This window comes from Hipposideros armiger, unplaced genomic scaffold (genome assembly GCF_001890085.2).
Source record: "Hipposideros armiger isolate ML-2016 unplaced genomic scaffold, ASM189008v1 scaffold_493, whole genome shotgun sequence".
NCBI classification, from domain to species: Eukaryota; Metazoa; Chordata; class Mammalia; order Chiroptera; family Hipposideridae; genus Hipposideros; species Hipposideros armiger.
In genome coordinates, this window is record NW_017731843.1 from 953,466 (window position 1) to 973,678 (window position 20,213).

The window sequence follows — 20,213 nt, forward strand, 5'->3', positions numbered from 1 at the left end:
GGTTACTGCCCCTTGGGAGGCATGGAAGGTGCTTCTTGGCTGAAATGGGTGTGGTTTGACCTCAATGTGTAAATGGCAAGAGGCCAGCTGCCCCAGAGGACAACCTGGTGTGAATTGAAGAGTGTGCCCCTTGGAAGATGAATGAGGCTACCCTGTGCGTGCGTAAGTGTGTGTGTATGTGTGCGTGTGTTGGGAAAGGGGGTTGCCTTAGAGTCCCTTCCTGGTTTCCTTGACCCACTGGCTAGTCCAATCACTGAGGTGATCCCTGGCCCCCTTTTCACTCCTGGGATTAGGCTGTAGTGTGTTCTTGGTCAATAGTTATCACCAAGAGACCGTTTCCCCCAAATAAACCACGTTTCATTTCAGTCATCTCTGCGACATAATACAAACAGAGCAGCAGCCTCTGCAACCTCTAACCTACTGCCTTTCCTTTATCCATCAAGCAACAAGGACTTATCATGCCCTCGGTTCCAGGGCCTCCACTATGTTAAAAAGGTGAGTAAAACTCAGCTCCAGCCCCCAGATACCCAGAGTCGGGTGGGACTTACATGCTTCATTTTCTTACTCTATTTCTCCCTTCCTCCTGCCCCTCACCCCACTGTAGGGCAGGGACAGTGTTTTCTCCTCCTCTGAATTCTCCCATATCCAGCCTCACAATGGCCCCATTGTCCAGCGCAAAGCCTTGTTTTTCATGGGCTCTCCATAGGTGTTTGCTGATGTAGGGGCTAGAAGCAGGGAACCTGAAAGTTTACCTAACGCAGTGGTTCTGAAAGGGGCAATTCAACTGCTGGGAGTGTCCTGAAAAATTGTGGGCCACTCTTGCATGCTGGTGGGGGCCATGGATGTTAGGTGTCCTGTGATGCATAGGACAGTCCTGTACAAAGAAGAATTGTTTTCGATCCCACCTGTCCTTCCAATGTTTCCAGACATTCATGTATTGAAAACCCTGGTTTTCTGGGTCTGGAAACTCTAAATCCATACTACATATAAACACAAAGTATTTTTGTGTGGTTTTAATATATACTGAATATTTCAAAAATGCAGCTACCATACGAATTGAGGGGAAATTTCCCTTGATTTCAATCAGCACTCTACTAAGAGTTGTTCACTGCTTTGGAAAATCACATCACCGATGACAGCTCTGCCGTGGTATTAGAGCCACTGGGAACACACGGCTATCAGTCCATATGCATAGTAGCTGCTGTTTCATGTGATGCTACCTAAAGATCCAAACAGCTCTCGTTATGTCTATCAGTGTAATGGCAGTTGGGCAATAATATACACATATATATTATTATATATGACATATATATATTATGACACATATATATATATATGACAAAAAGAGAAATAAATAAAAGGATATATATATATATATATATATATATAGCCTTTTATTTCTCTTTTTGTGTTATAATTAAGACATTAAATTGAATTTTTGAAAGTGTGCGTTTGGTAGTTTGTATTTTTATGAATTTTGTTTTTGGATAATATAGGGGGTGTTACAAAATATTTTTTACAAAAGGAGCACATGGAGTCTGATGAGGCTGAGAACGGTGGAGTTAGTTCGTCCTTTCAGCTTTCTTTCAGCTGTCCTTGATGGATGCAACCTATCGAAACTTTAAAGCTTTCAAGATTAAGAGTTTTTACTGTCCCCCATGGCAACCCATTTATTAAATTATTACTGTTGCAAGTCCCTGTGATGTGAGTGAATCATCATTCTGTCTCCAGCAGAAATGATGGTGTGCTCGGGACCATGTTGACTCCCAGTCCCTGTTAAATTACTTTTCTTGCCTTGGGAAGAACCTTAGGGCAGTGGGAAGGGTGGGTGGAGGGAAGTTAGTTACAGGCAGCGGAATGGAAAAGGAATGGGAAGGGCTGCAAAGACAGCGGACTTTGAAGATAGGAGCCTGGGTGGTAGGCCCTATGTGGACGCTAATCTGTGAATGGCTCTGGGCCGCAGGCAAAAAATGAGGTGACTGGGCTGGGTCCACCCAGTGCTGGCAGTCTGTGACTCTGGCTAGTTCTTTGGTTCTGCAGTGTGGCTCCGTATAGGCACAGCAGTTACAGAGCAAGTGTTTTAAAGTCAGAGTCTGGACACCAAATCTTGACTCCTCCATTTAACAGCTGGGTGACCTTTAGTAAGTGACTTAACCTCTCTGAGGCTCAGAGTCCTCACCTATAATAAAAGGATCAAAAAAGCACCCACCCCATCAGGTACTTGTGCACATTGAACAAGAAAAGGGATGGAGTGCTCCTAGAACCTATTAAATGTGTGTTGTTACTGTGCCCACCACCAGGCACTCGTAGCTTACCTAGCCAAGGTGCTTCTGTTATGATGTCTGCCATGATGGGGTGTGAGAAGTGCCTACACCCACACACAGCAGCACTCACAACACAAGTAGCTTGCACTCACCCTAAACCAAGCAGCCTCGTCTGATATTTCTGATCTAAATAGCCAACCCTGAACCAAAGCTAAAATATTCTTATACTTCAGACCACCAAAGCCCAACCAACACTAAGATAAGTCACCAGCTTTAAAATGAAAGGGGCTGTGTTGAAGGCATTTGACCATTGAAATAATAGGTTGATATGAGTTCATTGTTCATTCCTTTAACGGATAATTTTCTATGCCTACTATGGGCTCAGAGCTACACTAGGGGACCCGGTGGTGAGAAAACCAGGCATCTACCATGTGCAAAACAGAGTGTTTGCTACCATCTTTTATTTGGCTGTTAGAGGCATATTGGGCTTAACAATAGTATCCGCAGGCCGGCCAAGTGGTGCGTTGGTTAAGAGCTGGCTTGGGACGCCAGAGGGCCCCGGTTCGGATCCCACATATGAGGGCCAGTGACACCGCCCTCTACAGCTAAAATGCTGAACAACAGCTCAACCTGGAGCTGGGCTGCCGTGAGTCGCCGGCGACGGTGTAGGCTGCAGCCCCTGTGGCAGTGGGTTGCCATGGGCTACCGTGTGTAGCCAGCACCAGTGGCCAGCAGCCGCAGTGAGCGGCCGTCCAGAAGCCGGTGACTGATCTGCCTTGCCCGAGAAGAGCGCAATGATGGTGCCAACTTGGGCCAGTGAAGCCACGTCCTCCACAACTAGACTGAAGAACAAAACGACAGCAACTTGTCTGTTCCCCTTCCCCCGATTCCCCAGCTCTGTTCCCCTCCCCCAATTCCCCAATGAAAAATCTGAAAAACTAAACAAAAAACAATAGTATCCGCATGGCACTTGGACGTTTTCCAGGAACTTGCACAACAAACTTGTGAGGCGTCATTATCACTCTCATTATATAGATCAGGAAGAGCTTATATCTGTGGTCCAAGGTCAACCATCCCACTTACAAGGGACAGAGCAGAAACTATACCCAGGTCAGCCTAGCACTGTTCCTGCTATGCTACAGTGTCCCTCCATACTCCATGGGTTCATTTGGATGGAACTTAACCTCCCACGTTAATAAAAACACATGCTATTCCTGAATCAAATTGACAGGGGCCTACTCTAAACTCCCTGACCAAACTAAACATTGTTGGGATGGTGGGGCAGTTGGGACGTCATGCCTGTAATCCCACCCCCACCCCCCACCACCTTCATTAGGTTGATTCAGTGGGTCTCAGATGGTGAGGAGCTAGGACAAAGTCCAACGCTGTGACACTTTCAGGAAGCAAGTAGATCCAGCAGACATGCAGACCAACCTAGCATTATTGCTCCACAGCGGGGCTTTTACTGTGTCAGTAGCCTCATCTCGATCACAGGCTCGACACCTTCTCTGCCTGAAAGCAGGGGCCTGGCTGGACAGCCATGTGTGGTCCCATCTCCCTCTCAGAACCTCAATTATGAGTCTGTGACTCAGAGCTTCTTCATGGCTGAGAGGTGCTAATTAGTTCACATGCTGTTTTCCAAGATGTGAGCTGGGAAGGGCTAGCTAGTTCTGGCGCAGCCCATTCTGGAATATTCCCTAGGGTTCTCCATGGTCTTGGGGCAGGATATGGGGGAGGGGTGGTGAGGAGGAGAGAAGTGGTGGGAAATTCAAGCAAAGGGTGGAAATTATAAATCCACTGGTTACTCGAGCTGAAGACAGCAGACAACTCTGGGGAAAGAAAGTTCTAGGGACTTTTTCCTACTACTCTATGAGCAAGTGTATGTGTCTGTCTGTGGCTAATGGGAATATAGTACAAGTCTTGCTGATTTAATCTTTCCAGGGTCATAGAGGGTAAATGCAAAGAAATAGCTACCTCCCACCATGTCCTCAGGAGAACCCTTGTACACAACCCTTTGCTCTCATGCCTTCTTCCCTTCCTGGGACAACAAGGAGTTAAAGACTCAAGTGCCTAAAAGACTTGATCGACAGAAAGTTGCATGTATGTGCATGTGGGTGTTGGGAGGGTCTTGCAGAGTGAACAGGGCCTGGGGTACATTTAATCTGGTAAATTGGGGTCTTCCCCAGAATGAACACGCCTGTGTATGAACTGGCCTGGCCTGTTCCCTGGGAGGAGAGCACTGAGCACACACCGCTTTATTAATAGCCCAAGCATCCCAAGACCCTTTTTCCCTAAGCCATTGCCATTTGTGGTTCCAATGGGGTTTTGTTTTTCGTTCTCATGAGTTATTTTCTGCCCTTTGCCCTCTGCCCTTCTGCAGTGGGTCAGCTGGGGGAGCTGAGCAAGGGACCTGGCCAGTGGCAAGAGGTCCTGTCCTCCAAGAAGAGAGAGAGAGGCCTGACTGGTGGGGGGTAGGGCCTTCCATAGAAAGCATCCACCAAGTGCTTTGTGAGGGCTCAGGGGTTGTTGCCACAGAGAACTGGGACTGGTTGGAGCAAACTAGGCATTAAAAAAAAATCTAAGTGGAGATGTGGATGTGGGGGAGGTGTTTTGAGGACTGCCAAGGCCTAAGGCTCACGCCTAAAGGAAGGGATAAATGTGTTCCCTCTGTGCATAAGGACGGAGCTCTCCCATGGCTGCAGACCAGAATTCCCCAGTTGGCACTAAGGCTGCAAATGCAGGCTCAGCTCTACCTAGTTTCCGTCTTTCTTCTGCCAGGAGCCAAGGTTTGCAATATTGACAAAAGACTCCATTGCACTGGTTCATACACAGCATCACAACTGAACACCTTACCAATTTACATCATTTTTCTTAAGACAGAGAGAGCATCTTGTGGCTTAATAGCTGTCGTGATTTGGTGAGGATGGTGCTATTCATCTTGCCTGTTCCTTACTGCCCTTCAGGGACATTGGACAGATAAATATGTTTACCAAGTGTTTCCTGCTTTGGAAGAAAGAGGCATGCAGCTGGCTGTAGGACCTGCAGGGGGAGATGTCTCCAGGGAATTGGGAATGGACTTGAAGTTTAGCAGAAAAGTCTGCCATAGAATTGCAAATTTGGGAGTGACTGATTCACTATGAGCTAAAGCTTTAAATTGTGAAAAGTGGATGGGATCTTAGAGAAACAAAGCATTGGAATTGAAAACACACTAAGAAGCAAGGCCTGGGGTAGGTGGCACTGAAGAGTGAAATCATGCTTAAGCCAACTTTGTATCTCTTAAATTAGTCTGGCCCCTAGAATGTGGGGATGGAAGGCAGAGAGAGAGGGAAATGAGGGAAGGAGGGAGGGAGGAAGAAAGGGAGGGAGGAAGGGAGGAAGGGAAGGAGGCCATCAGAATGGTGAGGGAACTAATTATTTATCCAGCACCTACTCTGTGCCACACACTGAGCATATCACCATGCTGAATTCTCCCCTCAACTCTACAAAATGATTATTCTCATGTCACAGATGAAGGTCCAACAGTGCAGAGACGGGTTCCCACAGGTACATAAGCAGTAAGTGGTGGAGACCAGGTGTACTCCCAGCCTGTCCAACCCCCCCCCCCTTTCCTTTCACAGTGTTCCCTAGAGGAGGAAAACCAAGGGCAGTTGGCCAGAGTGTAAGGGCAGAGAGAATTGGCAGCTCGCGGGGGAAGAGCAAACCACAGTTTGTTCAAGGTTAGGGAGACCCCAGCATTTCTTTAGACAATGTGGATGGAACCTCAAGATAAGAAGTGAGAACTTCTGGGTGGGAGGGAGTGGGTGAGGAGAGGCACGTAAGAGAAATGGCCTCTATAGGTAATATACAAAAGAGAACCGCCTGGAGGGGAAGTGAGGGACTCAGAGAAGCTTGCAGAGATCTCCGATGAATGGAAAATAAGAATTCACTAGAAGACAAGACCAAGTGGCATTTCAGGCAGGAAGAGTCACATGCACAAAGGTATGCAGGCCTAAAACGCATGACCTGTGTGTCAGTTAAGATGGTGTTTGGCAGGGAGTAGCAGAAAACCCTAACCCAATGGCTTCAACAAGTAAGGGGTTCATTTTTTTCATATACTAGAAGACCAGAGGAAGAGAGCACAGGGCTGTTGTGGCAGTTTAATGAGGCCACTGGGGACCCAAATCATTCTGTCCTCCTGCTCTAACATCCTTGGCTCAAGGCTTTTGCCCTGTTCATCACAAAATGCTTGCTGTCCCTCCAAGCATTGCATCAGAGTTCCAGTCAGGAAGAAGGGGTAAATGATGAACAAAGCTTTGCCCATTTACATTGGTGGGAAGCCTTCCTCCAGGATTTTACCTACCTTGAACCAGCCAGAATGGGATAACCAACCTGGTACCTTATTTACAAGAAAGGAATTTGGGTATTTCTCTTTCCACCCTTCATAGTACAGGAAGGCAAGGCAGAAAGGTATTGAAATGGATGTTCATCAAACCAAACTGGAATCTGCCACCATGTGCTTAGGAAAGTTCTGAGAGGTCCAGATTAGTCAGAAGATCTGAGCAGTGACAGTAGATGGGAACTGAATTGTGAGCACCCTTCTTTCTCCAGGCATGGTTTAAACTGCCTTTAAGAGGCCAGACCCTGGTAGACTGTCAGTCCTTAAGTTGTGACCCTGGGTTTGGTCACTGGCAAGCAGGGTGAGTATATCTCTCCAGTAGGGTGTAATCTGAATGCTCAGAGAATCTCATAGATAACCATGTGTTCCTCCCTCCTCCCCCCATCACATCCCTTCTTTCTCCCATCTATCTGTCCATCCATCCATCCATCCATCCATCCATCCATCCATCATCCATCTATCCAATATCAATTAAGTATCTACTGTCTATGTGCCAGATGCTGTGCTAACCCTGCTCGCTCGCGCTCTCTCTCTCTCTCTCTCTCTCTCTCTCTCTCTCTCTCTGTCTGTCTTTCTCATTCTTACCCAAGCTGAGCCAAGACCTTTTCCAAATGTGGGAGCCTAAGGATGAAGAGTTATCTAAGATAGTTGCTATTTCAGTCCAGAACTTGAAGCTAAAAATGTTTGAATGGAAAAAAAAATGTTTAAAAATATAGATGTGTATTTTTCTAAAACCCCATTAAGCTGTCAAAGGCCCTCAGTGTGTGTTTCCTTTCCCATCGTTGCTAATCAGCAAGGTATGTGTGTGCCCTAAACAGAAGAGTAGCCAGCCACCTCCTCCTCCTCCACCTCCTCCTCCTCCTCCTCCCCACCTTTTTCTGCTTGTTGATGGCTCTTGAGCTGTTCCCCAGCCTTGGGAACCCAGGAGCCGGGCCTGCACTCCCCAGGGAGACTGCTAGATGCAACAAACAGCACCCCAGCTCCTTCCTAGAGGCTGGGACACCAGCACCGGCCTTCCCAATGGTAGTCAGACTGTCTGGCCTCAAATCCTGGCTGCATCACTTGCTAGATGTATAACTTGGAATGCTTTATTTTTCTAGGTCTCAGCTGTCTCATCTGCAAAATGGGGATTGATGTCATTGCCAATATCTTAGTGCCAACGTGAGATTAAATGAACTGAACATGTAAAGCACATAGGAAAGTGCCTGGGTTCTTCGGAGACACTCAGTGCATGTTGTGTGTTATTTCTGTCACTGTTACTAGTGTTGCTACTGCCTCATTGCTCCATTCCTTTCCCCAAATTTCGAGTCTCAGAATAGAGCAAGAACATAGAGCTCAAGATCTCCTTACCCAATCACACAATTGGAAGACGAGGAAATGAAAGGGAAGAGGCTTTCCTAAAGCTTCCAGTTAGTGGCAGAGCCAGAACATTGGCCCAATGTCCTTTCCACGCTACCGTGCCTCCTCCTTTCTTCTTAGCCCACCAAACATTTGCACACAAGTATTTAATATTTTTATTGTTGACAAACATGCCTCTTAACTCCATTTCACCATCATGGCCGGTCTTGTATTGCTAATGGCCAAAACAGAAACCATGTGCATAGCTGCTTTTGCTCAGTGTCCATCACAGCAGCCACCCAGACAGAAGCCTGAGAAAGAGCTGCTTAAAAGAGAGACTCCAAAGTGGAGATGCCACGGAGCAGCCGCAGAGCAGTGGCACTGGGCTCTTGACATAGATTTGAGGCCACACGTTGGACCTTTCCTCATCCTCAACTTCTCCTTTGGCTAAAGGGAGACTGCTTCAAAGGAAGTACTTACAAGGAATTTGAATATAAGTCAGAATTTATAGAGCACTTTCTAGCCCTGGAGTCATGTGATTCTGATACTTATTTATATAAATACACAGCATCACTTCCAATCAGGGGATGAAAGGTAGGGGATTCTGGGGGTATGGTGGACATTCCCACTTATTGATCTGAGGTGATTTAAGAGTAGCCCTTCCAGAAGGAGATGTGAATTGTGTGTGTGTGTGTATGTGTACATATATATGTACATACAAACATACATGTATATATATACAAACATGCATGTATATATATACAAACAAAATATTTTTTGTAATTATTTTCTGACATCTTCAAATCCTTCCTGGCTGAGGAGATCACTTCTCCCGGGGCTGGCCAATTCTTAGAGCTAGCAAAGGACTCAGCCAGGCACATGCCTCTGATGTACAAACTAACCAACCAGAGCCAAACTCCACCTGGCGTACACATTCCCATTCCAGAAGGCAGTATTTCTCTGCCTTAATCATCTCAGGGCCAGGTGCCAGGCACCTGGAGGCCACCCCTACAGCCCAAAGCCCGCTGAAATTATTCCAACTAGTTAGTCCTAAACCGTGCAGCCCTCCCTGCCTTGCCTCCCCTACAGAACCACTGATAAAGGCCGTGGCCTAAACCTTGCCCTCCCTCCTGTCTCCGCCTCCTGACCACCCTGGGGTCTTGCCCCGTGACTCTGGCTCTAGCACCTGTGAGCAATAATAAACATGCTTTCCCCTGAGCCTCTCCTTGTGGCCCCACCTGACTGACCATCACATAAAAGAATACCGAACAAGGTGCAAAAGTTCCTGAAACATCTCACTAGCCCATAACATTACTTCTGGTCTTTTCACTATGTCAGCTGCTTAGAAATCAAGTGGACTGACGGTTAGGTGTCTGGTGTGCATCATGTGGTATGTCTCATGTGTCATAAGGGATCCCAAAACAGGGGAGTCGGGAGCCCAGCTTTTGAGAAGCTTGTAATTTAGTTGGGGAGATAAGCTATCAACAGGCAAATAGTTAAATGAAAGCAGATGTAAATGACAGTTCAAGACATCCCAGCACAATACGGCAAAGAAGCCCCAGCCCCAGGGTGCTAGGACAGGCCTAGCTGGGGGTCAAGAGACGGCGGCTCTGCTCCCAGGGCTGCCAACATCTTGCTCTGTTACCTGAGTAATCCTTGACCGCTTGGGAAGTGGACAGTGGGACCCCTAAGTCCCTGTGCTCACTGGTCTGGGCCCCCAATCTCCTCATTCTATGAATACAGTGGGACTTGGGGCTCACCCTCTAGGTCTCCTTCAGTTCTCCTGTTTCATGAGTCTCAGCATACCTGCTACCCAAGTTCAGGGCCGAGACTGGGCTTGTGGGGGAAGACCCAGCTATAAGACTGGTGGTAGACACACAGCCTGTCCTGTCTTCGCACACCCCACCCTCCCACTCCTGGGGGTGCTGCTCTCTCTCCTCTCTGGACAACTGATGGGCCCGAGATAAACAGGGTCAGGAGAGTTCCACGTGGGGTTTTCTGCGGCAGAAGCACACAGCCTCGTGGCCTGATTCACTGTGTAAGATGCACAAGCCGAGAACAAAGGCACTTTATTTTGGGGAAAGCATTCCCAGAAAAACACCCTGTACTTGAAAATAACTATCATGCTCTCTCATTTATTTTATATGAGACAAGGGGTTCAGATACATTTTAGCGCTTTGCTGTGGGCCATTTTCCTAAAGGAGACCTTGCGGTGGCTGCGGTGACCGACGTGTCAGCATGGCTTTCCCTGGGGCGCATCCCCTGAGATGCCTGTACCTCATTCCTCATTCATGTCCAAAGGTTTGTGACCAAGCTCACCTCCCCTCTGCCCTTCTTGCTCAAGTTTGCCTCAATAAAATGTACTACTAGGAGGAAAAGCTTCTCTCTTAGCAAGAGAAACCCCATTTATCAATTAGGAGGTTTTAGGCTGCAAGTCCCAGGATATTCTGCTGATGGTGGCTTAAAGCATGTAGACATTTACTATCGCATTTAACAAGAAGCCTGGAGAAAGGCAGTGGTTATGATTGTTTAGTGGTTCAGCGGTTTCGGCAGCGCCTGGGCTTTCCTGTCCTTTCCCTCCACCACTCTCACGGCTACAAGATGGCGGTAGTTTCAAGCGGCAAATCCTCACATGAGAAACCATAATTGGAAGTGGACGGGGGTAGAGGTCAGTTCTCTTCACCATTATGATTCCTTCGTGTTTCATTGGCCAGGACTACATCAGATGCCCACCCAAGACCAACCATTGGCAAAAGCAATTTTTTGTTGACTAAAACCCTGCATTCTCAATGGGGGTATCACCCTCAAGGGGGCAAAAATTGGTTCTTGGGGGCAAAAAAACATAATCCTTTTATGTGTAAAGCTCAGATTTACATATAGTAGATAAGCATATCTACAATTTAATAGTAGTTTTAAATTTCATGGGGGGTGCAATTAGGAAAAATGTATCTAAAGAGGCTCATGAGGGGAATTTAAAAAAATTAAAGGTTGATCCACACAAAAATCTGCACATGCATGTTTATAGCAGCTTTACTCATAATCACCCAAACTGGAAGCAACCATGATGTACTTTAGTAGGAAAATGGGTAAACTATGGTGCATCCAGACAGTAGAATATTATTCAGCACTAAAATGAAATGAGTTATCAAGCCATGAATTGACATGGAAGAAACTTGAATTCATATTACTAAGTGAAAGAAGCCCATCTGAAAAGGCTATATACATATTGTATAATTCCAACTATATGACATTCTGGAAAAGGTAAAACTGTGGAGATGGCAAAAAGATCAGTGATAGTGTGTGTGTGGGAGGTGAGCATGACAGAGGGATGACTAGTGGAACACAGAGGATTTTTAGTCAGTGAAAAGACTGCGTGGTACCATAGTGATGGTTGCATGTCATTGTTTGTCCAAACCCATAGAATGCACAACACCAAGAATGAACCCTAATGTAAACTATAGACTCTGAGTGGTAATGATGTGTCAATGTAGGTCTATCCTTGGTCATGTATGTAACCACTCTGGTATGGGATGATGATAATGGCAGGGGGGGGCACTATGCATGTGTGGGACAGGAGGCACGTAGGAAATCTCTGTACCTTCCCCTCAATGTGGCTTTGAACCTAAGACTGCTCAAAAAATATAAAGTCTTAAAAAAACAAAAACAATGGGGGATGCAAACCACTGACATGGACCAATCACAGGTCATTGCCAGGGCCTGGGAACATTCCTTTACTCAGAAAGTCTGGGGAATAATGGCCACACAGGCACCAACGTTTGCCATGTGCTGCCTAGAAAAAAAAACATGCTTTGTGGGTGAATACTTGGTGGGCAAGTATGTATGTGTGACACTTCAAGGGCACACTGATTACCATACGTAGTCACTGACCTGCTTTCAAAGATGGGCAGCAGGGCTGGCTAACTCCATGGTGGAGTTGGGTGTGTAAGCTGAGGGCCAGAGCTGAATTTCTAGGGATAATAATGAGAAAGTCGGGGAAAGAATAGGAGATTTAAAGGTGATTTAAAGGAGCTTTTTTACGAAGTTGGGCTGCATGGTGAAAGACTGTGTTCAATGATTCAAAGTATGTTTTTTCTCTGTGTGTGGCTCCAAGATAAAACCTGCGGCTCTAGATTGTTAGCACTCTGCTCCAATGAACCCGGACCACCATGCTCCATGAAAAACTGAGGGGACCAATCTTTTTGAACAGTTGGCTAACTCCAGGCAGTGTGAGAAATACAGGGGCACAGGGGTTTCTCGCATTCCTGCATTCCTGGGATCCATCGCTAATCCCCCACCCCTTTCCTCTGATGTGAGTCCTTCTTTCCATGTTACCAGGCCACTGTACTTACAACTCCTTATCCTTGCTTTTAGTCAAGTTAACCAAATGGAGAGGTCCTGGGTGTAGCTAAGCATTCTTCGCTGGTGGTTGGGTGAGCTGAGGAAGGGGCATTGGTGTCCTGGAGTCACTGTTGCATTGCCCACATCTCTCCATCTACCACCACTCTCATATCTTCCATTTCAGTTCCCCTGGAGTCTTGTCTTAATACACTTTAAATGCTGCCTAGATGTTTGCTTTTTTGGCTTCTTTGAGATCTTTGGAGGTAGGGACAAACAGTGCCACACATGCCTTAAAAACCTGAATCCTAAGGCAGGACAATGGGGTGATGATCTCCTCTGGCATGGAACACCTGGAGCACCCCAGCTGATGCTCTCTGACAGGTATTGACACCAATGTTCTCACTCATTGACCTGGTCCCTGCAGCCCATACCAGTAGCTCCTCCAGCTGACCTCACTGAAAATCAAAAGCAGTCAGCTCCAGAGAATGGGAGTATACATGATGTTCACGCTCCTCTTTACACCTCTCTATAGGTCGGTGGTGCTCAGCCCTGGCTGTGAACCTGGGATCTTTTGAGTCAATTTACTGCCTAGGCTCCAAACCCAAACCAATTAAATCAGAATCTCTTAGGGGTAGAACCTAGGTTTCAGAATTTTTTAAAGTTCCCCCAGATAATGAGATGTGCCACCAGCATTGAGAACTTGAACTTGCGTGTGTCCATGTGTATGTGTGTATTTTTTTTTCTTACAGTCAGTGCATACTTTATTTTTTAAATCTTAAAAGAAAATAACACAATTTTTATTTTGAAAAACATTAACCCTATCTGCTTAATTCTTGTAAAAACATCTTAGCCCATTTATTTTTTTTTTAAATTTATATAAGGGAAAACATTGTGTATAATGAGAAAGTTCACATTTTCAGTGCTATGCGTAACGAGAAATCAAGTAAGAAATTAAAATCAAGTTGGTTAAATCCTAATTTTAAACAAATATCATTTACATTTCATTTTTTTAAGAGAGGCAACTGTTTTCATGGCCTTTTTGTAAGAAGAAAAATATGGGGAAAAAATTCAAAATGAGTAACAAATCAATTGAACATACAGTTTTTGAAGGGGCCAACTTATACCCTTGCCATGTGCTGGTCTTTAAATAGATGTTTTATTTCTGTACTGACTCATACGTTAGCTGTTTGTAGTGGAAGCTGAGATTTTTGTAACTGCATGTTTTATCCCAGATGTGGTTGCAAAAGTAGTAGTTGCTTGGATTGAGGTCACTCCAAGAAAAAAAATAGAAGAGTAAAGGGTAAGGAAACATGGCTGAAAACAGGTTTTGTGGCATTGTGCTCCCATGTACCTTGGAGAAGTTAACCAAGGGCTTCCCCCCATTGACTAAGAGCAGGCATGCATGGCCTTCCGGGTTATGACCTTGCGGTCCCTGGCCATGAGGCTCTGACCCCTGGCAGAGTTGACAAAGCCCTGAGCCTGCAGCTGTGCCTCTCAGACAGCAGGTGGGTGATTTTCAGCAAGAGGTCAGTCAACCTTTGGTGAGACTCAGACAGCTAGGTGCTAAAATTTCCCTAAACCTTGCCTTTCAGTGTTATCATGGCCAGTGTATTAATAAATCTACCTAACATTTTTTTTTAAGGATAACCAGGTAAAAAAAATAATGCCTTACTATATCAAGGCCCTATCTGGGGCCAGTGTTCCTATATTACCTGTGGAAGTAGCCCAACCACGTACGTGCTAAAATCCCAAACATGCCATGACCTAACATCAGAGCCCTCCTCTCCTTAGTAATAACAGCACTCCTCACATGCGTAAGAGGTAGCGAAGGTTCTCATTACAAAGAACTTGGATGCATACTTATTAATCTATATTTTTCTTCCTTGTAATTATCCTCAAATATTTGCCCAAGAATGTTGTGTCTTAAGAGGATCATAAGGCCCTCAAGGGAAGGAACTGATGCTATTGATGCTTTTCCCAGGACATCCCTAATATGTTGATCTGCACATTACTGGTGCCTAATGAGTGCATGGCAGCCAGCCAATGAGATCACCCAATCATCAGCATTTCAGCGCTGAAAGTCAAAGGGCTGGAGCCGGGATTATCCTCAGAGCCAGAGGACCTTTAGAGGTCACCTGGGATTCGATCTGGCCCAGTGCCCTCAGTTTACAGAAACAGAGACCCAGAGAGGTCAAGCAACTTGCTAGTAAATATATGTTAAAGAGGAACTATCCAAATAAATGTGTCACCAGACTGTTGCCACCCTACTCCACATTCCCCTAGAGGGACAGAGCCCTGGTAGTGAAGTTAATAAGGTTGGCACTATTAAGGTCTATTTCAATGGAAAAAAAGATCTGTCCATACATGAACCGATTTCTTTGAAATAGTTATGACCCTTAAAAACACAAAGTTGTGTAAAGTTGTTTTCCTTTCTTACAAAATTGGGCTAACTAGCTTGGCTTTTAGAATGACATCCTCCAGTGTAGGTCCCTTTTATGGGGAGAAAAATGAAGACACCCCAATACTAGCTTCCCTCTGGAAACCCAGTAAAATCAAGCAAACCTGTATGGGTAGAGCCAGAGAGGAGGTGCCCCACCTCCCAAGGTGAAAATCATACTTCTCCCTCAGTGCATTGAGCTTGTTATAAAACTTCAGTATACATGGCCTTGGTCTTTCTTCTTACAGAAAACTGGGTAGCACTGAGTAGCATTTTGGATCCGGCCTCCAGAAAGAGAAGATACTGCCTCAGTTTGGGGTGCCGCTTGAAGACTAATCACCTCTTAGGCAGAGGCCTTCACTCACCACCCCTCTTCTGCCCTGCAACCTCCCACCTCCCTCTCTCAGCCCTGCTCCCACAGCCACTTGCTGCTGGAAGCTGTTACTCTCTGGCTGGTTTCTATTTCTGCTCTCTGGTGGCTGCTTTGGCCCCTGAGGTCCTTAGGGCCTACCCATCTACCCCTTACTCACCCCAGCCAGCCCATCTAAGCTAATGCACACAGGCTTCGGCACCCCCACAAGCCCTCCATCAAATACCCCCTGCCAGCCTGGAGCACCACTGGTGCGAGTATAGTCCTAAATCTTACTGGCTGGGTGATAGCAAATTATATTTCTTTTTTTTTTTTTTAAGATTTTTACTGGGGAATTGGGGGATTGGAACAGTGCTGGGGAATTAGGGGAAGGGGAACAGATAAGTTGCTGTCCTTTTGTTCTTCAGTCTAGTTGTGGAGGACGTTGCTTCACTGGCCCAAGTTGGCACCATCATTGCTCTCTTCCCGGTCAAGGCAGATCAGTCGCCAGCTTCTGGACAGCCACTCACTGTGGCTGCTGGCCACTCACACTGGCTGCTGGCTACACATGGTAGCCCATGGCAACCCACTGCAGCAGGGGCTGCAGCCTACGCCGTCGCTGGCAACTCACAGCAGCCCAGCTCCAGGTTGAGCTGTTGTTCAGCATCTTAGCTGTGGAGGGCAGTGTCACTGGCCCTCATATGTGGGATCCAAACCGGTGCCCTCTGGCATCCCAAGCCAGTTCTTAACCATCACGCCACTCGGCTGGCCCCAAATTATATTTCTTTATAAACTAATGTATTGTGATAAAGCTTACATGCAAAAGAAAAAAAAAAGCTCCCATTTTAAGTGTTCAGTTCAATAGGTTTTGATAAGGGTATATACACCCATGCAAATACCATCATCTCATCAAGAAATAGAGCATTTCCATCTCAAATAGTTCCTTCCCTTACAACCCCAGGAAACCACTGGTATGCCTTCTCTCACTATAAACTAGATTTGCCTGTTTTAGAATTTCATCTAAAAGGAGTCATACAGTATGCTCTCTTTAGTGTCTGGTGTCTTTCTCTCAGCTTGTTTTTGAGATTTGTTCATGGTGCTGCATATATCAATAGTTAATTCCTTCTGATTGCTGACTCATATCTCGTATAGATAAGCCGAGGAATTTTTATCTATTCATCTGTTAATGGACATTTGGGTGGTTTTTTTTTTCTACTTTGGGGCTATTATGAATAAAGTTGTGATGAATGTGTATAAGTCTTTGTGTGGACACATGTTTTCATTTCTCTTTGGTACATACCTAAGAGTAGAATTTCTGAGTCACGTGGTAACAGCATGTTTAACTTTATATAAAAAAACCAAAACAACAAAAAACTGCCAAACTTTTCTAAAGTGATTGTACCATTTCACATTTCACCTTTACAATATGACGGCTCCAGTTGTTCAACGTCCTCGTCAACGCTTAGTGTTGTGAGTCTTTTAAATTTTAGCCATTTTTGTGGGATGCAGTGATATCTCATTGTGGTTATCATTGTATTCCCATAATGACTAATGGTGCAGAGCGTTCCTTCATGGGCTTATTTGGCCATTCATATATTAAGGAAGGTATTTTTAACTTCTTTGAATCTCAGTTTTCTTTATCTGCCATGGGGATTAATCTTCCTAACCCTCCTCAAAAGGGTGATAGTAACAGAGGTGAAAAGTTTTTTTAAAACTCTGAAGATTAAAACCATGTAAGACGACTATATTTTGCCAAAGCGAGGAACTTCGTATATTAGGCAATAGGCCCTTAGGGGTACTCACAAGACTGATTTTTTTCAGACATCACTTTGTCATCCTTTCCAGTTCAAGAAAAGTCACAGCCTCTTTCTTACTTATTTTATGAGATTCAAGCTCCTCGTTCTATGTCTAAAGCCCTCTACCAGCAACTGTTCCCCTCCCACCTTGGCCAGACCTCATCAGCTACAGCTTGTCTTCATCTCTGCAATAAGTTAGTTCTCCCCGGCAGCTGAGAGCCTGTCCTCTGTCCCTCTCCTGACTTTGCACATACCATTCCCACTCCACATGACCCTCGCTGTTTATCTCTTGTGAGCGCATGGCATTCCCTTTCTCAAAGCTGTCTTTCCAACTCAACCCTTCTAGGAATCCCTTTTGTGCACCCCACCCAGTGTCCCCTTTGTAACTCTTTACCTCTTCAACAGATGGATTGTGACATAGGGACTTTCTCCTGAGCCCCTCCAAGCTGGATGTCTCCATCTAAATGTTCCCCAGGCACCTCAAACTCAACACGACCCCAGAAAGTTCATCACCTCCCTGCCCCCCAAAAGCCCCTTTCTCCCTTTGACTTCCCTATTTCTGCTTACCTATTACCACTCTTATAGTCACCCTGGTTTGAGACTCCAGGGTGATCTGTGACTCCTCCCTTTCCCTGATCCTTCCTATTGTATCAGTTACCAAGTCCTGCCAATCTACTTCCATAGAGTCTCTTAAACTCTTTTTCTCCTTCTCTTCCTCACCCCTGTGGCACTGGCCCTCAACTCCTAAGGACTATTGGATCTATTTGTGATCAGACACTGCTGGCTGCCTAGCCCACAGCCATTCCCCCATTCCTCCTCCCTCCATACCAGCAGATCCCATGACAGAGACAGAAAAAATCTAGATGCTTACTTTCCCAGCTTCCTTTATAGCCAGGCATGGCCATGTGACCTGGTTCTGGCCAATAAGATATCAGGGGAGGTCTTCTGGGAGGGTTCTGGAATGATTTTCCTTTCTTCTCACTTGCCCTCTGCCACAGTAGCTTTACTTGCTGCTCTTAATTCCCTCTCACCCTTATTGCTTCATGTCAATTCTCTCCTGAACACATCTGCCAAATCATCTCTCAAAAACAGAATTTTGATCAGGTTATATCCCTGCTCTCAACAACTCCCCGACCAGATGCTGGAGAAAGCCTAAAAACCCACAGCCTGATGTGGATTTAGTTCTAATGTATCTTTCTTATTTTCTGCCCAGTGATTTGCTTTCATATCCCTATGCCTGGCCAAAAAGGAATATATCAGGGGTGCCAAAAAAAATGTATACACATTTTAGGAGATGTTAACACTTTGGTCAACGTTGCTCAAGCAGTAGTTTGCCATAATCAGAAGTGTCTGGATGCTGATGGTAACCATTTTAACACCTCTTGTAATTGCAGAAGTCAAACATGACTTGTCTTCATCTTTTGTTATTGGTATATATTGAGTATTAAAATTTTAATACAGTTTTTTCCTTTCTTAAAATGTGTATACATTTTTTTGGCACCCTCTATGCTTTCCCTGTAACTTAGTGTTCTCCAGAGCTTAAGAGGAGAGGTGGTCAGAAACAGAAGACTGACCTTCACTGGCCTACCCTGTTATCCTGTTCAACAGCAGGTGAGCAGCTGCATGGCATGGCTGCCCATCGTCACTGTGTGATCTGATTCAGGAAGGCTAAGGTTCCAAATGACCTGCTCCCCCTAGGTGCCATGGAGTCTGAAATGCCACCATTTATGGAATCATAGAAGCAGGGGTGCTTATTGTTTATATCACCCTTCAAAGCAAGGGTTTATATGACAGCGTAGGCTGGAGACGGGCAAGGTTCCCTGATCCTTCAATAAAGACCTTCATAAATAAAGACCAGATTCAAATAAAGATCATAAATAAAGATCAGGTGATTTCCAAAAATTATGGTGGTGGCGGGAGAGGAAAGTAGGGGTGATGAGAAAAGTCAAGACACATGATGCACCAAAGCCTAAACTTCTCCTGAGTTGCATACCATCCTCCACACTCATCTAATCCAACTTTCCCCTTGGTTCTGCTTCCTGAAATGAGTCATCATAAAAATAGCTAATATTTATTGAGCACTTCACATGCCTGATCGCATTTAATCCTCACGCTGTCCTAGGAAGTGAACACTGTCATTATTCCTATTTTTCAGTTCCTTGTCCTGGGTTTATAGCTGGTAAGTGGCAGAGCTGAGGATGGCACTCCCAAAGTCCTGTCCTGTAAGCCCTACTGACATTCATTCATTCATGCTTACATGCATTCATTCATTCCTTTACCAGGCATTAACTGAGTCAGGGATCATACCAAGGATCTAAAGAAACAAAACACATAGATCCTGCGAGTGAGGAACTCACAGGCTGATGAGAGAAATACCTGCATGAACAAATGTTCCTACTACATCACAGTGAGTAGTACAGTGGGGGTTGGAACACGTTAGTTATGTTGTCCTTGATGTATAACCAGCTTTAGAGTTTGCCCTTCTTTGTCCAATCCCTGTCTCTTTCCACAACCTTTTAAGTCATCCTCCGAGATGCTGACGTCTGTGTTTTTTACTTCATCTGATACCCTCTGACATGCTTTTTCTTGTCCTTCTAGACTTGGCTGCCCTCCAGCTCCATTCAGCACTGGCTACACAACATCCTGTCAGGTCTGAGTACGGTAAAGGAGGGGCCCTGAGACCAGTCTGGGAGCCAGTTTTCTTCACAGCTCTGCCTCTGAAGAGCAGCAAGTTCTTGGGCGAGTCGCTTAATGCGAAAGGCTCCATTTCCCACATTTTGTAGAAGGAAAGGTTAGGTGCTCCTTGAGGTCCCTTTAACTTCAGGGATTTTGTGAACTGAGCCTGACTTTCCAACATGGCGTTAAAATAGAGAGGAAGGAGTGAGTGGTGTCATTGCCCTAAACTTCCCAGGAAGCCCACCTTCTCTTTCCTCCCCTATCTTAGGCCTCACTCCTGGGAGGCTTAACTTACTTCTCTTACACGACACTCCTTTCTACCAGGTACCCCTTTCACTAGGTGTGCTCAGGCCCCTGGTTCCATCCTGGGTCTTACTTAGTCCACCAGCTCCTGACCCTGAATGGTTTCCAAGGTCCACTTTACCCACATCTGGGGTCCAAATGACAGCTCAGACCATGAGTCACCTGTGGAAGCAAAGGCACTCTAGGATTCCTAGTGCCTGGCCCAGGCTCGGATCCACTTGAGTGAGCTGGCTGCTTCCCTGACTTGAGGGCCAAGCCTTCCTTCCTCGCCAACAGATGATCACGAGCCACAGGAGAGAGGCTTGTTGGCTGCCATCAGACCCTTGCTCACTCTTGT

At 45.7% G+C, this 20,213-nt stretch overlaps 1 long non-coding RNA gene across 1 annotated transcript; it reads left to right on the forward strand.

Annotated features, from left to right (window-relative positions):
• Window positions 1-396: 396 nt before the first annotated feature.
• Window positions 397-19,666, forward strand: LOC109395893 (uncharacterized). The gene is made up of 3 exons (XR_002126742.1): window positions 397-495; window positions 19,180-19,304; window positions 19,496-19,666. It is a non-coding gene; the product is annotated as an uncharacterized LOC109395893 (long non-coding RNA).
• The last annotated feature ends 547 nt before the right edge of the window (window positions 19,667-20,213 follow it).